Source organism: Ovis canadensis, chromosome 1 (assembly GCF_042477335.2).
Source record: "Ovis canadensis isolate MfBH-ARS-UI-01 breed Bighorn chromosome 1, ARS-UI_OviCan_v2, whole genome shotgun sequence".
In the NCBI taxonomy this organism is placed as follows: Eukaryota; Metazoa; Chordata; class Mammalia; order Artiodactyla; family Bovidae; genus Ovis; species Ovis canadensis.
This window is the reverse complement of record NC_091245.1, coordinates 75,650,316-75,665,551: the sequence shown is the minus strand read 5'-3', so window position 1 is coordinate 75,665,551 and position 15,236 is coordinate 75,650,316. Positions and strand designations below refer to the sequence as shown.

At 36.4% G+C, this 15,236-nt stretch overlaps 1 protein-coding gene and 1 non-coding gene across 3 annotated transcripts in view; one reads left to right on the top strand and one right to left on the bottom strand.

Moving 5' to 3' along the window:
- The window catches only part of DPYD (dihydropyrimidine dehydrogenase), a 931,708-nt gene that overhangs the window by 195,559 nt on the left and 720,913 nt on the right, over positions 1 to 15,236 (top strand). The window lies entirely within an intron of this gene.
- LOC138431462 (U6 spliceosomal RNA) lies at positions 1,419 to 1,522 on the bottom strand. The gene has a single exon (XR_011253701.1). It is a non-coding gene; the product is annotated as a U6 spliceosomal RNA (small nuclear RNA).

Sequence of the window (15,236 nt, the reverse complement as noted above, 5' to 3'; positions counted from 1 at the left end):
ATTGGAGGCTAATTAGTTGACAATATTTTAGTGGTTTGTGCCATACATTGACATGAATCAGCCATGGGTGTACATGTGTCCCCTATCCCTAATCCCCCTCCCTCATCCCTCCCTTTCTCATCCCTCAGCATCATCCCAGTGCACCAGCCCTGAGCACCTGTCTCATGCATCAAACCTGGATGGGTGACCTATTTCACATATGGTAATATACAAATATCAATGCTATTCCCTCAAATCATCCCACCTTGCCTTCTCCCACAGAGTCCAAAAGTCTGTTCTTTATATCTGTGTCTCTTTTGCTGTCTCACATATAAGGTCATTGTTACCATCTTTCTAAATTCCATATATATGCATTAATATACTATATTGGTTTTTTTCTTTCTGACTTACTTCATTCTGTATAATAGGCTCCAGTTTTATCCATCTCATTAGAACTGATTCAAGGGCATTCTTTTTAATAGCTGAGTAATACTCCATTGTGTATATGTACCACAGATTTCTTATCCATTCATCTGCCAATGGATATCTACATTGGTTCTATGTCCTAGCTATTGTAAACAGTGCTGTGATAAACATTGGGGTACACGTGTCTCTTTCAATTCTGGTTTCCTTGGTGTGTATTCCCAGCAGTGGGATTGGTGGGGCCATATGGCAGTTATATTTCCAGATTTTAAAGGAATCTCCACACTGTTCTCCATAGTGGCTGTATTAGTTTGCATTTCCACCAGCAGTGTAAGAGGTTTCCCTTTTCTCCACACCCTTTCCAGCATTTATTGCTGGTAGACTTTTGGATAGCAGCCATTCTGACTGGTGTGAAATGGTACCTCATTGTGGTTTTGATTTGCATTTCTCTGATAATGAGTGATGTTGAACTTCTTTTCATGTGTTTGTTAGCCATCTGTGTGTCTTCTTTGGAGAACTTATCTATTTAGTTCTTTGGCCCATTTTTTTGATTGGGTCATTTATTTTTCTGGAATTGAACTGCATGAGCTACTTGTATATTTTTGAGATTAATTCTTTGTCAGTTGCTTTCTTTGCTATTATTTTCTCCCATTCAGAAGGCTGTCTTTTACCCTGCTTATAGTTTCCTTCATTATGCAAAAGCTTTTAAGTTTAATTAGGTCTCATTTGTTTATTTCTGCTTTTATTTCCATTACTGTGGGAGGTGATAGAGGATCCTCCTGTGATTTATGTCAGAGAGTGTTTTACCTATGTTTTCCTCTAGGAGTTTTATGGTTTCTGATCTTACATTTAGATCTTTATTCTATTTTAAGTTTATTTTTGTGTATGGTGTTAGAAAGTGTTTTAGTTTCATTCTTTTACAAGTGGTTGACCAGTTTTCCCAGCACCACTTGTTAAAGAGATTGCCTTTTCTCCATTGTATATTCTCGCCTCCTTTGTCAAAGATAAGGTGTCCAAAATATATGGACCGCTTCACGAATTTGCATGTCATCCTTGTTCAGGGGCCATGCTAATCTCTGAATTGTTCCAGTTTTAGTGTATGTGCTCCCAACGTGAGCACTGAATTTTGAGTTTTAAGTCAGCTTTTTGACTGTCCTCTTTCAGTTTCATCAAGGGGCTCTTCAGTTCCTTTTCGCTTTCTTCCATACAGTGGTGTCATCTGCATATCTGAGGTTATTGATATTTCTCCTGACAGACTTGATTCCAGCTTGTGCTTCATCTGTCCTGGCATTTCTCATGATATACTCTGCATGAGAGTTAAATAAGCAGGGTGACAATATATAGCTTCAATGTATTCCTTTCCTAATTTGGAGCCAGCCTGTTGTTCCATGTCTGGTTCTAACTGTTGCTTCTTGACCTGCATGCACATTTCTTAGGAAGCAGTTCAAGTGATCTGGTATTCCCATCTCTTTCAGAATTTTCCACAGTTTATTGCTATCCACACAGTAAAAGGGTTTGGCATTGTCAATAAAGCAGAAATAGATGTTTTTCTGGAACTCTCTTGCTCTTTCGATGATCCAGTGGATGTTGGCAATTTGATCTCTGGTTCTTCTGCATTTTCTAAATCTAGCTTGAACATCTGGAAGTTCTTGTTTCATGTATTGCTGAAGTCTGGCTTGGAGAATTTTGAGCATTACTTTGCTAGCATGTAAGATGACTGCAATTGTGTGGTAGTTTGAACATTATTTGGCATTGCCTTTCTTTCGGATTGGAATGAAAACTGACCTTTTCCTGTCCTGTAGCTATTGCTGAGTTTTCCAAATTTGCTGGCAGATTGAGTGTAGCACCTTAGCAGTATCATGTTTTATGATTTGAAATAGCTCAACTGGAATTCCATCACCTCCACTAGCTTTGTTCATAGGGATGCTTCCTAAGACCCACTTGACTTCAGACTCCAGGATGTCTGGTTCTAGGTGAGTGATCACATCACCATGGTTATCTGGGTCATGAAGATTTTTTTTTTTTAATATAATTCTTCTGTGTAATTTTGCCACCTCTACTTAGTATCTTCTGCTTCTGTTACATCCATACCATTTCTGTCCTTTATTGTGCTCATCTTTGCATGAAATGTTCCCTTGGTATCTCTAATTTTTTTGAGGAGATCTCTAGTCTTTCCCATTCTATTGTTTTCCGCGATTTCTTTGCTTTGATCACTTAGGAAGGCTTCCTTATCTCTCCCTGCTAGTATTTGGACTCTGAATTCAGATGGGTATATCTTTCCTTTTCTCCTTTGTCTTTAACATTTCTTCTTTTCTCATCTGTTTGTAATTCCTCCTCAGACAACCATTTTGACTTTTTACATTTCTTTTTCCTGGGGATGGTCTTGATCACTGCCTCCTGTACAATGTCAGTTACCTCTGTCCATAGTTCTTCAGGCACTCTGTCTATCAGAGCTCATCCCTTGAATCTATTTGTCAATTTCACTATATAATCATAAGGAATTTGATTAGAAGTGTAGTCAATGGAATTTTTTGTGTTTACACAAATATATATGATTTATCTTTAGTTTTTTATTTTCCTGCTTTTAGAGTTTAAATAATATGCTGTAGGCAGCTAATTTTCATGACTGTGTTCAAGGTTTTATATCGGAACATTCCCTGGTGGCTCAGACGGTAAACCGTCTGTCTACAATGAGGGAGACCTAGGTTTGATCCCTGGGTCGGGAAGATTCCCTGGAGAAGGAAATGGCAACCCACTCCAGTACTCTTCCCTGGAAAATCCCATGGACGGCGGAGCTTGGTGCAGGCCACCATCCATGGGGTTGCAAAGAGTCGGGCACGACTGAGCGACTTCACTTGATTGTATCCTTTGGCTTCTAGGCTAATTTTTTTCAAAATATTCTAATAATGATCAGACTATCATCACATCAGTTCATTTCCAGGCAGTACTATTGTCTGAAACCCTGGTCCACCTTAAGATATGAATTAAATTAAGAAGATTAAACATTTATATTCTTATCTGTTTTTCTCTCATATTCATTAATTTCCTAAAATTTCTCCATATTCTTCATGTGAGATGTCATCATTGACTCTTAGACATTAAACTCCCAAGGACTGAAATAGTGTATGTCACTCCATTCAAAACCTAGTGGGAAGTAATAGTGGATTGGACTGCATCTTTAATGGAGCAATTTAGGTCTTACCTGGAGTCTCTTTGTCTAACATATAATGTTGCAAATGCTATATAGTGACAGAATTATTTTAGACTGGTAATGATTATAGATGTTGAATACATTTTACCTATTTTGACTCATATTTTTGATATCTTTAGGTTGTTTCTAATTGTTTTTCTTTGTTTATCTGGTATTTTTGTTGAGAAGATTAATCTTAGCGATCTCTGTAGGTAGTTTAGTATAAAAAATGCTTTGTAAAGGATTACATGCTCTGTAAGTATTATTGCTGGGTACGTTGTGAAGCAGATGAGGAGTTTTGTTAGATTGCATTTGAAACCAGCCATGTGTGGCATATGTTGTATAAGAAGGTCTACAATATATATTGTTTTTTATATTGTATCAGAAACTTTCTCACATTCTCACTGTGACTATCACTATGGAAACTACTGCAGAAATGAAATTATGATACCCACAGTCTTGACTTTGGAGAACATCAGACCGAGATAAGAGTCCTCAGTCTGGCTTTCCATTCCACAACCTGGAGGCAAGCCCTGACTTCACCAGACACTATTATGATTTTAGAAGAGAAAATCGGGACTCACAGGCCTTTGAGAAATGTCTGTTAACTTTGTTTAAAATTGGCGTATAGTTTCCTTACAATATTATGTTAGTTTCTGCTGTACAACGAAGTGAATTAGCTATATGTATACATATATCCTGTCTCTCGGACCTCCCTTTCCCCCATCTCAGCCTTCTGGGTCACCCCAAAGTGCGGAGCTGAGCTCTCTGTGCTGTATAGCAGGGCCCCACTAGCTGTCTGTCTTACACGCTCGTAGGGTATGTATGTCAATCCCGATCTCCCAGTTCGTCTCAGTTCCCTTTCCCCAGCCCGTGTCCATATGTCCATTCTGTAAGTCTGTGTGTCTGTTCCTCCCTGCAAATAGGTTCCTCTGTACCATTTTTCTAGATTCCATATGTATGCATGAATATATGATATTTGTTTTTCTCTGTATGATTTACTTCACACTGTAGAGAGACTCTTGGTCCATCGACATCTCTACAAATGACCTAGTTTCATTCCTTTTATGTCTGTTAGCTTAATGATCACCAGGATCACAGAAATAGACAATAAAATATTTTACGCTTAAATCAGAGAAGAAAATTTTGTGCCTTACTATCTTTAAAAGGAGAATAAAAAGTTTCTACCACATCAGATTCTCATCAAGCCATAGTGAATTAATATTTAAGTCTTCCTCACTGAGTGGTTATGAAAATTAAATGGGTTAGTATTTATAAAACACATAGAACACAACTGGCATATAGCAACTCATGCCAAATAAATAAAAACAAATATAAATATCTTTTACTGTAAGCATATATTATTTACGTAAGTCTGAAAGGAAGTTATTAAAATTGTTTTCCGAAACATTAAAAGAAATGCCTGGTGCATTTCCAAAATTCTGGTTGGCTTTTTCAGCCAATTTAAAATTAATTTATTTCCAAGCAGACCTACCACAAAGACAAGGAACCCAATCATTTTCTCAGTGGAGAAGGATTCAGAGAGACCAGAAAATCAACTGTTATTATCTAGTGTGCTCATTACTTTCATAAAATAATCCACAGGGTGCTCTGGAAGATGAAAATGGTAAGAACCAGGGGGCTCCATGAGAGACATTGGAGATGAATTCTGCAGCTCTTCAGGCAAGGGAAGATCATGTTGGAATACACAGAGGTTGAAAAATGATGACCTGGTCACAGAACTACAGAGTTCTAGAGTCGGTCGGTCAGTTGTTGCAGCTGGAGCTGGAGGAATGCAGTAGGCAGGGGCCAAGTTCAAAGGCCATTGTACTGTATGCCAGTTCTCCTTTTAAGCAAGAGAATGTCATAATCAGTTATGGGTTTTAAAAAGATCAGCTGGATTGTGTATAATACTTAATTTTTTTGTGTGTGCTGAATGCAGTTTTCTTTTACTTAAAATTTTTTTGTGCTGAATGCAGTTTTCTTTTACTTAGGGTAATCAACATAGATTTAACTATGTAAAAGGAATGAATATTTAAATTTAAAGTATGCTTTAAAGCTTTTACTTTTAAATAAGGAGGGGTGACATTATTTTTTATAAAGCAAAGCTTTTAGACCAATTTTTATGGGCTCCACAGATGAAACTGAATACTAGTACCAATAGGTGGAAAATTCAAGGATGGTGATTGCTCTCCATATTTGTTCTTTTATCACTTCAAATATTGCAATAACTGTTGCACTTACAAAGACAAAAATACTGGACAAAATTATCTTTCACATGAAGTAAGTCTGGTATATTTTTAAATGAATATCTTCCATACATTTTTACACAAATGTTCTTTTTTCATGATCAATATATCCCACATATCTGGGAACTGTATTTTATTTATAGATTATACTGTTTGACTTTGTTTCTCTTTTACATGTTTATTAGAAATCAGATAAAAATCTGCCAACGTTACTATTATTCTTATATTTTTTCTGAAATTACCTGCAAATTCACAAATTATAAAGCTTTCTCAGTTTTGAAATTTGCTTAAAATTTTGCTTTAAAAGCATCTATGACTAATATAAATTACTTTTTTTTGGTTGGCCTTCCTAAGGGGGCTTCATTGACATTAAGATAAACATATAACAGGTGTTTCAAAGTTTGAAAATATAATTTGCACATCATATGGATATGTTATGAAAAAGAATGTCTTCTTTCTAAGAAGCCTGGAAGGAGTCTCAATATAAATCAAGGAGTTTATGACACTACTGGGGAAATAGTCCAGGTGAAATAAGATTATTGAGTAGTAGGAAAGCTATAATAAAAACTGTCAGTACTGTCACCCAGTTCTCTCTAAGGTCTGTAAAGGATCAAAAGTGTATTGAGTATCATGTAACAGCTGTCTAGAATGTGAGGGGAACCACAATTGTGCTCAGCAACAATATGCTGGTTTGAAAAATAATTACATATGGCTTGTTGTAGTTAAAACTAGCAGGTTAGACTGTAGATGTATTGCAAATCTTGGATTTTTCAAAATGACCGCATGCTTAACTAAACATGTTGTTGTTCTTGTTAGCTGGTCACTCATGTTCGACTCTTTGCGACCCATGGACCACAGCCTGTCAGACTCCTCCATCCATGGAATTTTCCAGGCTAGAATACTGCAGTGGGTTGCCACTTCCTTCTCCAGACTAAGCATGTGATTGATCTTTATTATGAGTGTATGTGATCGCATGTATATTCAATCAGTTCAGTTCAGTTCAGTCTCTCAGTCATGTCTGACTCTTTATGACCCCATGGACTGCAGCACGCCAGGCTTCCCTGTCCATCACCTTATTCAAATTTAAATGGTATATAAATCATAGATATTTTCTTAATTGTAAACAGTTTATCTAAGGAAATATTTTATTTGTTCATAGATAGCGTATTTTGTTAGGGCAAAGTGCTACTCTACCCTGGAGGGTAAGAAATACTCTGTCACCATCTCTTCAGGTGGTATCAGTGGAAAAGGGAAAGGGAGAAATATGCCTTACACAGGCATTGGAAATATAGAAGTACTGGTAGGTAAATGTGGTTCAGCAAGAAAGGAAAGTCTCTTTCACAATTCTCATATTTACTCATTGCTTTCATTACTTTCTCAAGTATACATTCATAACAAGATCAGTTACACTTTTAGTTAGGATATATCCATTTTTCAAAAGCTCAAACCTCACAGTATATTGAATTGCCCAACCTATCATCTTTAATTTAACTTATTTTGGGGAGGAGAATATGTTTGCCTCATACTATTAGCATAAAGAAACAACAAGAAGCCTCAAGAGGAAAGGATTCTGTATAAATAACACTGGATCACAGATGAGATTGACATGCATTTTAGCAGTTTGATCCCTGAAGAAATGCAGTAACAGGAATTTTCCATAAGCATCTGTGAGCAACTGTACATGTGCCAGCTACAAGCATAGGTATGGAGAACCAATGTTGGGTTATTCTCTCTGCCCTGGTTGAACCCATACTCTGTTGTTGTTTTTTTTAAATGAGTGATATTAGGCAGTAGATGTTATTTCCCCCTCATTCCATCCCCTCATTCCTCTCAATCATTCCTGCCATATTACCGGGCAGGTAAAATGCCCATTGTATAGTAGCTGCTATGTGGAATATGGGGAGAAGGCACTGGCAACCCACTCCAGTACTCTTGCCTGGAAAATCCCATGGACGGAGGAGCCTGGTAGGCTGTAGCCCATGGGGTCACGAAGAGTCGGACGCTTACTGAGCAACTTCACTTTCACTTTTCACTTTCATGTACTGGAGAAGGAAATGGCAACCCACTCCAGTGTTCTTGCCTGGAGAATCCCAGGGACAGCCGGAGCCTGGTGGGCTGCCATCTGTGGGGTCGCACAGAGTCGGACACAACTGAAGCGACTTAGCAGCAGCAGCAGCAGCAGCAGCATGTGGAATATGGAGAATCACATATGTATCCAAAACTTGGTCTCAGTATTAAGCTCTGGTAGACTCCTTGGTCTGTGGTAAAATCCTACTTATTCTGCCATCTCCAGTATAAGTATCTGTTTGAGAAGGCTCTCTGATTTTCCTGAAATGTAAATACTCTTTGCTTCTTCTGAAATCTCATAAGGAGAAAATGAAGATTTAAAGCATATGTTTATATTGATCAGAAATCCACTGTGTTTAATACATGTAGATAACTATAAAACACTATACTGTGATTCTTCACTGACCCCTTTCACATTAAAGGAGAGAAAGCAATACGTAACTTTTCAGAGCATTTTGAGAATTATAGAGAATGACTATTAAATACTAAAGGAGTACATACTATTTGGTGTAAGTGTGTAATATTTTAACATTCTCACAACAAACCTCTGAAGTACAAGTTATTATCTCCATTTGCATATGAGAAAACGGATCCTCAGAGAGGTTAGGTCATTTGCCTAACATCATAACACAGGTAAAGCTAAGTCAGGAATTAAATGTGGACATCAAAACCCAGAACTTGTTCTCTTACTGTATGCTGTGCTTTCTGGGTTAGTATATTTAAAGGCTTTGTACAAACAAGCACATTTGATCACTTAGTAATTAATATTTGGGTACATGTAAGTCTAGGTGTGTGCACACACACTGTGTGTCATACATATATGCTTTGTATTATCTGACTTGTTCATGCTAGCTATTTCCTATAAATAAAGTAACCCAGACCATCTGACCTGCCTCGAGAAACCTATATGCAGGTCAGGAAGCAACAGTTAGAACTGGACATGGAACAACAGACTGGTTCCAAATAGGAAAAGGAGTACATCAAGGCTGTATATTGTCACCCTGCTTATTTAACTTCTATCCAGGGTACATCATGAGAAACACAGGGCTGGAAGAAGCACAAGCTGGAATCTAGATTGCCGGGGGAAGTATCAATAACCTCAGATATGCAGATGATACAACCCTTATGGCAGAAACTGAAGAACTAAAGGCCTCTTGATGAGAGTGAAAGAGGAGAGTGAAAAAGTTGGCTTAAAGCTCAACATTCAGAAAACGAAGATCATGGCATCTGGTCCCATCACTTCATGGCAGATAGATGGGGAAACAGTGGAAACAGTGGCTGACTTTATTTTTCTGGGCTCCAAAATCACTGCAGATGGTGATTGCAGCCAAGAAATTAAAAGACGCTTACTCCTTGGAAAGAAAGTTATGACCAACGTAGACAGCATATTAAAAAGCAGAGACATTACTTTGTCAACAAAGGTCCATCTAGTCAAGGCTATGGTTTTTCTAGTAGTCATGTATGGATGTGAGTGTTGGACTATAAAGAAAGCTGAGCACCAAAGAACTGATGCTTTTGAAATGTGGTGTTGGAGAAGACTCTTGAGAGTCCCTTGGTCTGCAAGGAGATCCAATCAGTCCATTCTAAGGAAGATCAGCCCTGGGTGTTCTTTGGAAGGACTAATGTTGAAGCTGAAACTCCAATACTTTGACCACCTGATGTGAAGAGGTGACTCATTTGAAAATACCCTGATGCTGGGGAAGATTGAGGACAGGAGGAGAAGGGGACTACAGAGGATGAGATGGCTGGATGGCATCACGGACTCGATGGACGTGAGTCTGAGTGAACTCTGGGAGATGGTGATGGACAGGGAGGCCTGGTGTGCTGCAGTCCATGGGGTCTCAAAGAGTCGGACACGACTGAGTGACTGAACTCAACTGAACCCTATTCAGGTACATGACTTACCATTATCTCATTACTGCAAGGTGGAGGAAGCTCTCTATCTTCTTTAATCTGGCCATCTTCTTCAATCACTTTGAATACTTTCAATCCCTACCATCTTTAAGTTGAATAAAGAATGGTTTCCAAGAGAGTTTTTCCAAGGACACCATCCATCCAGGACACGAAGAAGGACTTTTATCTATAATATTCTCTGTTTTTTTAATCAAAGTATACCTCTATTATAGCTTCAAGTGGCAAGGATCAAATTATATCATAGATTTTAGGGCCTAGCTATCTACTGGGAAGAGAAACATTTAATAAATACTCTGATTTGTTCTGTATTCATTTACTTAAGTGCTTTTGTGTTACATATTTTTAAAAACTTGTGAATGCGTAATATTACATTTTAGTATTTGTCACATTATAGCATTCTTTATTCCATTTCAACAATTCATTTTGTAAGTTATGACTTTGTACTCTTTGAATAACTTTGTAGCAGAGAAAAATTAGAAAGGGGGTCATTGTCCCTTCACTGCTATAACCTGCATTTGGCAAACACACATATTTTCTTTAGATTTTCAAGTGTATGTGCTAAGTCAGTTCAGTTGTGTCCAGCTCTTTGTGACCCTATGGACTATAGCCTTCCAGGCTCCTCTGTTCATGTGCTTCTCCTGGTGAGAGTGTTGGAGTGGGTTGCCATGTCCTCCTCCAGGGGATCTTCCCAATCCAGGGAGCAAACCTGCATCTCTTTTGCCTCCTGCATTGGCAGGCAGGTTCTTTACCATTCCTGCCACATCCTTAGATTTTGGTATTGGTATTTAAATCTTGACTTGTTATTTAATACTTCAATCTCTAGTGTCTTTAAGCCCCAGTAGATTCTGAAAACTTTAAGGACTGACTCCACTTCCTTTAATCATGCTTAGTTCTCTTTTCATACCTAATTAGTGCTGTCTTATGTATATATGCATGATGTGTGTTTATTTCCTTACGGAAATAAACTTTTAGACCTTTCCTGCAGCTTATAATGTACATTGATTCCACCACATTCTTCTTATTCCACTTCTGTACAGCAAAAACAGAAACCTAAAGTCTGATTTGCCCTTGTAAGAAAGAGAAAAATCCAAGTTTAAGAACAATATTCTGAGATACTCATGATGATGGTCTCTTTGTGTAGTAAAATACAATATGTTTAAAATTTTCCAGGTGGTACTATGTGCTAAGTTCTTATAGAAGTGTCTTATTTGCTTACAGGATAAGATGCATGCAAATTAATGGCTTCTTATGCTGTTGAGGTTTTTGTAGCATACAAAGCTTTTTAGAAAACTATCTTTTCAGTAGGTATGTCTGTATCAAATATGTTTAAAGTTGTAATAGAATTAGCCTTCAAAATTGTGTAATATCATAAAACTCTAATGTTTTCATCTTGACTTGAGAAGTCTCTTGAGAGTAAGGTTAAAACTACCTTCTGCTTTTTTCTTTTATTTTTTTCCTTAAACTAAAATTGGACTCCAGGAGAGTCTCTAGCTGAGACTTCTTAACTGCTTTTTTTTCTCAGTCTTCAAATTACTGTGGCAGAGAGGCATTGATGATGCCAAGGTATAAGGTCAGTAAAACATCATCTTTTAAAATTTTAACCCGCCTTCATACATGAATAATCCTGAGTATAAGATGGTAAATATGTTCTAGTATTTCCTTCAAATGCTTTAGCCACTTGTATCATTATGCCTCTGGGAGATTTCTGGAACCTCAATTTTTTCATCGATGAAGCAGAAATAAAAGTAATCATTAATATTTAAGAATCAGTTACATAAAAAGGGTAAAAATGAATATTAATTTTTTTACTTTAAGTTCCTTCATGTAATTCAAATTATACAGAAAATGTGAAATATACTGTTTTTAGCCATTACTATTAGAAAACCAATAATTTTCTGTCAGGCTATAGGAAGATTATAGAAAAATTTATATCTATATTCTATTTATATATTCATGATCATCCAACAAAATGTTTTGAGTATCAATTGTGTGAATTGTGTATTATTCTAAATTTTGCTTCTTTTGAACTGTCTTGAAACACCAACATGTGAATGGAGATTTCTAGTGGATAAATAGCTTTACTTAAAAATATTTTTGTTGTTAGCCTATACAATCAAATATATATTAAAAGCCTTAAATCATGAATATCATTGGTGTGGTTAAAAAGGCAGAATGGTACACAGGATGAAAATTTCAGTTACTGTAAGTAGTTTTGCCATAGCTTTCCAACCCAGTGGAGTGTAGAAACTGGGCCAAGATGCATATTGCTAATTGCTAAGTTGCTTCACTTTTGTCTAACTCTTTGAGACCCTATGGACTGTAACCCACCACCCTCCTCTGTCATGGGATTTCCCAGGCAAGAATCCTGGAGTGGGTTGTCATATCCTCCTCCAGGGAATCTTCCTGACCCAGGAATCTAACCTGAGTCTCTTACATCTCCTATATTAGCAGGTGGCTTCTTTACCACTAGTGCCACCTGGGAAGCATATTAGGGGTATTAAAAGTTAGTTTCAAATATGCATGAGTTAATAAGAACTTGTGGTGTAATCAGAGAAACAGAGAAGTATAAGAATGGCTGTTAATGGAATACTGAGAAAGCAGAAAGAATTACTTTGATCTGAGAATAGCCCTTGAGTGTTTGATGTGTCAGAACATTGGATTGATATCATGTTTTAAAGATGCCAACCATCCTTTTTGGGGTCCTTTTATTATGACCGTATCTGGGTTCCAGATATATCACTGGGTAAGCTGGGAAACTCAGACATAGGTATGACACGTTTAACCTTCATTTCTTGACTCACACTCCTTCCATTCAATCTGATACTCCATTCTGCTTGGTTTCAGTAGAAATTATTGTGAAGCTGGGGAAGGATATTAGACTATAGATTTGCCTACACTGGTTTTATAGGGTAGAGAAGTTACATCGTGTACCCATTGCTGCATTTGAATTAGTTAGACCTTCCAGATAAAGCTGCTGCACGTCAAAGATCTGAGGAAAACCAACATCAATATTAAAATAATTTTTAATGTAAATGCTCACTTCCTTGTTAGATTTATATCAATTTATATAGATTATACATAATCTGATGAAACAATGCTGGCTTGATTGAACCAAAGTATAGCAAATAAAACCCAAAGACAGTGCAATGTGAGGTTAAAGTCTTTCAAATATATTTGTGTGATTTTTTTTTTTTTTACTGGCAAAGAAATTATTTAGACTCAAAGATTAGAAAATTCTTTAACAAGCCTAGGTTACTATTCCAACTGTTATGGATGCTTAACAATAAAAGAAGCAGGTGTCTATTCTTAAATGTGTGAAAGATGAAATGCTGCTACTTCTGTTACTCACTATAATGTTTTTGGTGTCATAATATAGAATAAAACTCTCCAGCCTCACTGATATTTGGGGAGAGGAATCATAGCTCTCTTTCCCTAGAGAAAGATACTGGATAAATATATCTTTAATAGTTTTGTCCCCTAAATAGTGGTACTAAATTTTTCATACATTTTTTATGGTGATGTTGAATCATGAAGGATTAACATTATTAAAGATTCTATATTTTGCTTTTTAATGAAATCTATTGTCATGTTCTCTATTAAATATGAAAATGAAAGAAGTTCATCACTAGGAAAAAATCTAAGATGTTTTATTGCTTTAAAATAACTTAATATACTCCTTATAAATGTAATTATTTGGGGATTAAAAATATTACATGAATGTTTATCTGAATTAACTTTTGCCTCTTACAATGCATTTCAAAATAAACGGCACTATAAAAGGATAACTTTGAAACATAAAAGGGGAATTAAATGACTGAAGATAAAAACAAGCGTAATTTAAATGTTAACTTCTAACGAAAAATTTATGTAGAACTGTGGTTTACAATAATTGTTGACATATTCCCCTAAGTACTGTGTCTGTGGTTTTTCATGGTATCAATCATTTAAAGCAATTTAGGTAATACCATTCTGCCATGCATTTCTGCTATTTTATTTACACCATTTGCCTACATCAGTGGAATGCAGTACCTTTCTGATTTGGTACAGTAAATGCACTCTGTAATATCTATTATGGCTTGGTCAAAGGATAATTTATTGTCAAATAGAAAAATAGGTCAACACTAATGTCACTTGATGATCAACCCCCCCAAGTTTAATAAAACATCTCACCAGTATGCATTCCACTGCAGTGGTTGATATTTTATTAGGACTACCTGGCTATAGCAGTAGTGTAATTACTGAGCTGTCAGAGTGATAAGTGGGATTAATGGCAGCCTGATGCACTTTAGTCTGCAGAGCGCTTAGAGAATTGCAAGATGGTATTATTATCAGAGTCTGCCCATTCTGGCATATTCATGGCACCAAAGAAAAAAAGAATGCTACAATTCAGGTTTGCGTTGCCCTGCCTCATTAACATCTGACATTTCCAACAGCTGTTATTTGTGAACTAGCTCAATAATAAAAGGAGAGTTATTTGGTAAAGAGGCTTAATAACCACAACTAAAAATCCTTACGTTGTCAGTGCTGTTAAGTGAATCTGTTTATGTTAAATTTAAGATTTCTCTGGAAGAACAGAAAAATACACTTTGCATTAATTTGGCTCATTCATACCTGCTGACATTATAACTTTATTTTTTAATTGCCTTATATTTAAGTTGGGTGTTAGAAAAAAGAAAAGCCAAAAACTTGTGCCTTATTAGGGAAAGCCAGAATCCTCTGTCTGTCTGTCTGTCTATATCTTTATCATAAGTATTTTTGTTGTTTTGTTCTTGTGGAATTGCAGATATTTAAAAAACTGTCAAAATGACTTTTACAAGTCAGAAGATATTTATTATTGCATATTATTTTATAGCTTTTTATTTTAGCTTAGCTACTTTATTTTGCCTCATAATAGGATATCCTTTCAAACACTATTAATCTACAACATGTTTATCCATGTGAAGCTAACCTATATGTTATATTTCAGAATCGAGGACCAAATAGACCTTTTTCTTTTTTTAACTTCTTTTTAGATTGTTGTGCTACTGATCATAGCAAGAATTTCCAAGAAATTCTTTTTAAACTCAGTGACAATGTTTTAGGGAAAAAAAAAAACTTAAGTATTAGAAGATAAGAATTCAGCTGAATGATAGCTGTGAGTCTAACAATGGCATTTAGAGAAATGATAGGGGAGAGGTTTAATGACTCCATTTCAGAGAGGACAATTGATTATGAAAAGCTTTCGGTCCTCATTGTGTAAAATTTAATTTAGAGAGAAGGCTAAGGGCACAAACCAGAGAAAAGAGATCAGATTTAAAAACAAGATATTAATTAGGCACTGAGAAATTGGTCCCGACAATGAAGAGGACTCTCTGATTGACAAAAGAATGACAAGGAGACTGGTATTGTTTTCTCAAAGGAAATGAACCAACGTC